We start from the raw sequence: 7,791 nt of genomic DNA on the forward strand, positions 1-7,791 counted from the left end.
TCTTTTTTGCGTTGTTTCAGTTTTTGTGTTTCCTTTTTTTTCGCATCACAGTCGATGTTTGACCCTTCAGAAAAGATGTATAATTCAAAAAGAAACAGCTCAATGAGGTTCTAACTTTATCCGAAATTGGGCCTCTATTCTATTTGTAGCTTAGAGGCAATGCCTACTATACTCTTGTGTCCATGCAACTATTCAAACATCTGGATCTTCTCTCAAATAGTTCAAGATCAGGAAAGTGTCATGCCAATATATGTGAAGTCGAATTTTTAAACGTGAAAAAGAAAACATATTTTTAATAGAAAGAAAAAATACACCGTTGGAATAGCCATGGCCGAATCCCTATACAGGAAACTTACAATCCCCTGGCTTGAACAACAAGGAAAATCACTTTTTCGTATGGATAGCTCTAATGTGTCCTTTTTTTCAATCACATATACATACCGTACTCGAGCACATATAAGGATAGTTACTAAGTGTCTTGTGATCCAGATTTTAAGGAAAAATCGACAGAGAAAAACAAAACATCGAGGAGCGCTACCTGAGGATTACCGAAACAAATATAGACAAACAGTCGTCAAGTTGAAACTCTTAGGGACTGTCGAGAGGAATAATGAAGTAAGGAAGAAGACACAACATGCAACGAGGTTTTCAAAACAGCGTATTTGCAACAGCTGAGGGTATAAAGTTGAAACTTTCAGGGAATGTTGAACTAAATCAAAAGACAGTATGTGAACACAGGTTATCAAAGCAGCCTACCTGCAATATCTCAGAGATGGCTATGGGCATTAAGTTGAAACTTTGAGAAAATGTTGAATTGAAAAGTAAAATGGTGTGTCTGCAATGTCTCCAGAACGGCTGAGGGTATTAAGTTGAAACTTTCAGGGAATATTCAATTGGATGTCAAAGTAAAGCAAAAGATGTTATGCGCGTCCAGGTTGTCAAAATGGCACACCTGGTCTATCTGAAGAACAGTAATGGGTTTTAAGTTGAAACCTTTAGGGATTTTTAAAGGGATATTGGACCAATTCGAAACACACTACATGCATAGGATTGAACTGCTATTACTATAAAATTCTTATTTATAAATATTTTTCTCATTTGGATTTTTTTATTTGTTTTACAAGTAATGAAAAAAACTAAGAAAACGCCTCACATGTGTCAGGCTGTCAACCATACAGAACCCAAATTAAATAACACAACACATGCTAATTAATTTTGAAACAATCTGGTAAAGAAAAAATGGAATAGATAGTTATCAAGTAAAAGTTAGTCAGACGAATTTGGATTTGTTCACTTACCTTGTATACATAGGAAAGTGGATGATGCAGCAATTCTTTCTACCTCTGTCTTGCTCTCTTCCTACTTGCTGCTACTAAAGGGCTTCTTTTTTATTTTAACATCTTAGATAATAATAAATGCTAGGTATTAGGGCTCGACCGATATTATCGGGCCGATATGAGGGTCAATGCCTTTATCTGATATCGGGAAAGAAATATCGGTTATCGGCTGATGTACTTTTTTTCATGCACAACTTGTGCAGAAGATGGCATCAGATTTCCCCAGGTAATTTTGCTTGTTCTGTCATTGGGTGTGGAGAAAGCAGCAGAGGTGAGTCAAATGAAATCAAAGTATATTTGTTGTCAATACACCCCTGGTGCACCAGTGTTCTAAATGTATGCTGACTTCAAGAACATACATTATCTACCAAAACAACTAAAAATAATAAAATAAACTATATATTTCTCTTTAATGAAGGTTCAATTGCTTGGGTCCAAGATTGAATCGGTTAAAACCATGATATCCAGTCAGGAGCCCAGCTAAGGACCAGAGGGTGTGTTGTAAGGTTGGGAGAGGAGGCAAGTTCCAAGGTGTCGCCGCCGCGTGTCAACACCTTGGAAATTTAGCTCGTATATCAGTAATTGTTAGCATACTAAACAATTCTGTCGACATATTCTTTAAATCCCTCCTCCAAACTTAAAAGTCTAGCTGCACTTCTGTATCCGGTGTGCCTAGCATGGATTCGTTAGTAAGAGACCATATCTAGTGACTATAAAGTGAAGTTTTCACATTAATATGTGAATGATTAAAATTCAAAGTCCCATTATTGAAATTTGGAGTTGAACAGTCGATTTCAATAAATATCTTACTCTTTTTCCAATCAGATTTTCACGTATTTGTGTTTATGTAACTAAACTGGCTTCTTTGAATAATTTTTTTCTTATTTGTCATTACTGCCATTTCAGCCAAATATCCACCATTTCTTTTGTATGCTCAGAGGGTGCTGATCAGAAAAAGTAACGAAAATCAAACAATCCTTGTAAATGGCTTACTTTTTTAATCCAAAGTGAATTGTTGAGGCTGTTCTTTGGCGTGTAATAGACCAGGGACAAACAGGTGCGTATGAATATGGGCAGAGAATCGGGGGATTTAAACTTTAGGTAAGGTTTTTTTCGAGGGAAATTTATTGGCAAATTATATCGGTATCGGAGCCCGAAAATTCATATCGGTCGGATCCTAGTAGGTAGCCTATATTTGAACTGTAGCACACCATTAAAAACGCATATTCTACCATAGGCGTACCAACAAGAAAAATAGTAGAGGGTCACAATGTCCTGATGTAAACATTGGAATAGATTTTGCAGAGTTGATTAGTTTCTCGCTTTCTGCCTGCTATAATAATCTTTGCTTGCCGGTAAATCTTTGGTAAATCCTTTGCTTCCCCTATAAACTTTAGACATATCTAGTTTTTAAGATCCTCACAAATGACAAAATTATTATTAGCAATTTTCACACAAACACACACACATATATATATATATATATATATATATATATATATATATATATATATATATATATATATATATATATATATATATATATATATATATATATATATATGTATAATAATATATATATATATATATATATATATATATATATATATATATATATATATGTATATGTATATATACATACATACATACATATATATATATATATATATATATATATATATATATATATATATATATATATATATATATATATATATATATATATATATATATATATATATATATATATATATATATATATATATATATATATATATATATATATATATATATATATATATATATATATATATATATATATATATATATATATATATATATAATTTATTTTAACATTTATACTTTATATTCTATTACAATATTTATTTATAATATTTTACTTTATTTACATAAGTAACAATATTTTATTTTAGAATAAAGTGAACTAATTAGGGCCAACAAGTTTAAAAATAATTGATTAGTTCTAATTGGTTCCCAAGGTAGCATAGCTTATTTTTAGTACTTTCCATGTCAAGACTTAAGCTAGTTGGCTTCCAAATAGTAATTTTCCATTATAACGAACATAATTAAGACATTGTACTTATTATTTGAGTTTATTTAATTTGACGAAAGTTCTTTATTCAGTTATAATCGGGATATGACAATTTGAAAAAGAAACCAATGATTTAGATTAATAATAATGGACAAGTACAGGAAATATAAACATGGTTATTGAATAAAAAGACAAGATATAAATCTTGGTGCATTCTTAAAACGTGAACCGTTGATTATAAAAAATCACTATACTTCTAAGAAAATTTAAACAATTTCCAGGTTCAGCGTAACCACTAAACCTAGGTGACTGCTTAGGTTGACCCAAACAATAAGGCTTAGCTCGTAAATACTCGCAATAAAAATAAGAGTCAAAGGGTTAATAACGAGTTAAACTGAATTTTTTTGGTATATAAGTTACGGGAGATAACTTCGGTTTTTTCATTTTCAACCTCTATTTTTTCCTCTCCTGAGAATGTGCGAAAAAAAGGTTTTGTCCAGTAAGTAATTTTCGTAATGCTCTGAAAACAATTATACTGAACATGATTCCTACGATATCGAATTCCCACGAACGAAATAATTGGAAATCCGTTTTGTATGTCATTTACGATCTTATTTTGAATTTCACAAGGCAGTCCCTTACGAGGATTGCATGAAAGTCTTGATTTTGGTGATCCAAGGAGTGGTAAACTTGTAAATACGATTGATCTTGTTTCTCGTGATTACCCCGAATTAAAGGTACACATCATACGCCATAAGAAGGATCTAGTGACTTAGTTTTCTCATAAGATTCAAAATGGTTTTTCGAAAATTGTATCTTCTAAAATAAGAGATCAAATACGAGGAGATTCAAGGGAGGCAAAGTATTTTTCTATAAAGTTTTATTGCACCCCAGACGTGAGCCATTTGGAGCAACCCTCTCAGGTTATTAGATATGTGAAAATCGACGGAATAGAAGTTCCGATTTGCAAAAGTTTCTTGATTTCTTAACAGTGAGTGATAAGACAGGACTAGCACTTTCTTCAGTAACTAAAGGAACATCCAAAAAGATGGTTTGGATTTCCAGAACTGTAGAGACCAGTCATACGGCAATGGAAGCAATATAGCTGGGCAGCAGAAAGGAGTTCAGTCCCACTAGCAGGAAGAGAATGAAGTCGCTTATTTCGTGTCATGTGCTGCACATTCTCTGAATTTAGTAGGAGTTAATGGTGCCTGTGTGAAACAAGAATGAGTTACGTACTTTGGAGCTTTAATCTGCTTTTTTTCGTTCTTCGCAATATCAAACAGTTCGTGGTAAAAAACTGTAAATAAGGAGCAACGCGGTTCAATAGCAACCGAAACTCTAACAAACAGAATTTTGATATCAATAGATACATAAAAAGAATCGGAGTATTATGCTGATTCAAAATATATTATATTCATTAAGATTAGTGTTACCCATCAAAGGCTACGAGCCTGCAAAAATTTGCCGGACTTTCAAAAGGGGGAGAAACACCCTCCAAAAAATAAAAGAATCTTACTGAAAATCACACTATCAGATTCAGCATATCAGATAAATTTACTGTAGAGGTCCCAAGCTCCTATAAGCAAAAATGTGGAATATTGTATTTTTGCCAAAAGAAAGGTCACGGATACGTGTTTATCTTTCTTTTCAGGGGTGATCGTACTGAACCAATGGTCCTAGAACATCGGGAGAGGGTTCATTCGAACGGAAAACAAAAGTTCTAGTGCCCTTTTAAGTGGCCAAAAAGAATGGACGGCAGCTAGCCTCCCTCCAACGCCCCTTTTTTCATAAAATTGTCCGATCAAATTTTGATAGCCATTTTGTTCAGCATAGTTGAGAGGTCCAATAACTATGATTTTGGAGATAACAGGACCCCCCACAGCCCCTCGGGAATGGTCTTTAAGTATAAATTTGTCTATTGTTCACGTATAGTATTTATTATTAGGAAGTATGCATACATTTTTTGGGTGGGTGGGGGTTGAATTTTCTGCTAGGGAGGATTTTCCACGAGGAGCATTTTTCATTGGAAGGGGATTTTCTGGGGGGGGGGGGGGGGTAAAATTTTCAGGAGAAATTTTGCCCTGGGAGAATTTGCCAGAATTATTATACTAAATTATTTTTATTTGTCTCACTTTCTCTTTGCCGACTAAATTTTATGCGTCTAGAATATCTTTCTGTAGGGGGGTGGGAGGGGCTTTTTCCGTAGAGGTGGAGCTGGATTTCCCCTATATTATTTAAAAACGATCAGAAATTAAATTAAAAAACACGTTTTTTCAAAGCAACATAAAAACATAAAACGAACCGAAATTATTACATATATGAGGGGATTGCCCCCTCCTCAACACCTCGCTCTTTACGCTAAAGTTTGAATTTCTTCCCAGTTCTTTAAAAACCCCTCCTGAAACACAAGGGTCGTTTAGTTAGAACAATAAAGAGCTTTTTTTTTAAATACTAAAAACTTTAGTGAAAAGAGCGTGGTATTGAGGATGGGACAACCTGCCTCATATACAGAAACAATTTCTGTTCTTTTTAAGTTTTAATGTTGCTTCTTACTTTCAGTTGAAAAAACTTGTTTTAAATTGCTCAAATATATATCTGTATCTCTCAAAAGACAGAGTGACACTCGGTGGTCGGCAAAACGAGAAGCTGTTGCAGTAATTATCAAAAATCTAGGAGGGGTAATGAAAGCCCTCAAATTTCTCATAAATAGTTCTAAATCAAGCTCTGAAACCAAAGCAGAAGCTAGAAGTATTGTAAAAGAACATTGAAAAATTTGAGTTCAATGCAATGACTTGTTTCTGGTACAAGGAGCTCACCCGAATCGACATTGTCAGAAAACTTTTCCAGGGAAAAAGACTAGACAAAACGTTGTACCTACTGCCATCGCAGACACAATTACCGAAGGAAAAAATTTACGATGAAGAATGTGATGATGTTAGCTGCGAACAGGAAGCTGAAACAAAGTTCCGTGTGATAATTTTAGAGACAATGGGTAACATACAAGGTGAAATCAGAAACAGGTTTTCTGGAGAGAAAACAAGACATATTTAATATGTTTGGTTTTTTGGAGAGAAAGGTTTTCTGGAGAGAAAACAAGACATATTTAATATGTTTGGTTTTTTACATGGATCCGAAAATACAAACAGTGACGGATGAAGACATCAAACTGCGAGCAACAGAACTAGCTGACACTTATAAACAAGATATAGAAAAATAATGAACTAACATCAGAAGTTCATAATCTCGAGTACTATACTCTCGATTTGGTATCATCCCCAAATTCACAAACACCACATAATACTTTGTCCGCTATATACGAACATGCCTATCCCAACGCGACAAAGTTTTTTAGTACTTTTAAAAAAGCTTCCTATTGTTCTAATTAAACGACCCTTGGGCTTCAGGAGTCGTTCTTAAAGAATTGGGACAAAGTTCAAACTTCAGCGTAAAGAGCGAGGTGTTGAGGAGGGTGTAATCTCCTTCATACACGTAATAATTTCTGTTCGCTTTAAGTTTTATTGCTACTCCTTACTTTCGGTTGAATAAACTCGTTTATTTAATTTTAATTTCTGATCGTTATGTAATGCCAGGAAATCTGGCCCCACCCCCACGGAAATATCCTCTAAACTACTCAATCCCGGTAAAATTTTACCCCGGACAAATACCCTTAACAACGCCGCGCGTAAAATTGAGACGGAAAAGAGAAAGCAAGACATTTATAAAGAATTTTGTATAGGAACTCTGGCAAATTCCCCCGTTGTATAATTTCCCCTGACAAGTTCACCCCCTGGAAACTTACCTCCTCATAGAAAATTCCCCGTGGAAAAACCCCCAGCAAGAAATGCGCCCCCCACCCGAATATCAAAACATACTTTAAAATAACAAATACTATGTGTAAAAAATGGACAAATTTTATTACTTAAAGACATTCCCCCTGGGGCTGTGAGGGGGGGGGGGTCGTGTTATATCCAAAGGCCTAGGTATTGAGCCTTTCAACTATGATGAGTAAAATGGCTATCCCAAAATTTTGGTCAGACGACTTTGGGAAAAAAGGGGCGGGGCCAGGTTGCCCTCCAATTCTTTTGGTCATTGAAAAAGGGCACTAGAACTTTTAATTTCCGTTTGAATGAGCCCTCTCACGATCTTCTAGGACCACTGAGTCAAAACGATCAGCCCTGGAGAAAACAAAAACACATAAACACGCCTCCGTGGTCTTTCTTCTGGCAACAAATACAAAATTCCACATTTTGGCAGGTAGGAGCTTGAAACCACTACAGTAGGGTTTTCTGATACGTTGAATCTGATGGTGTTATTTTCATTAAGATTCTAATACTTTTAGGGGGTGTTTCCCCCTTTTTCGAAAATCAGGCAAATTTTCTCAGACTCATAGCCTTTAAT

This window comes from Artemia sp. Qi Xiang Cuo, chromosome 12 (assembly GCF_049724085.1).
Source record: "Artemia sp. Qi Xiang Cuo chromosome 12, ASM4972408v1, whole genome shotgun sequence".
NCBI lineage: Eukaryota > Metazoa > Arthropoda > Branchiopoda > Anostraca > Artemiidae > Artemia > Artemia sp. Qi Xiang Cuo.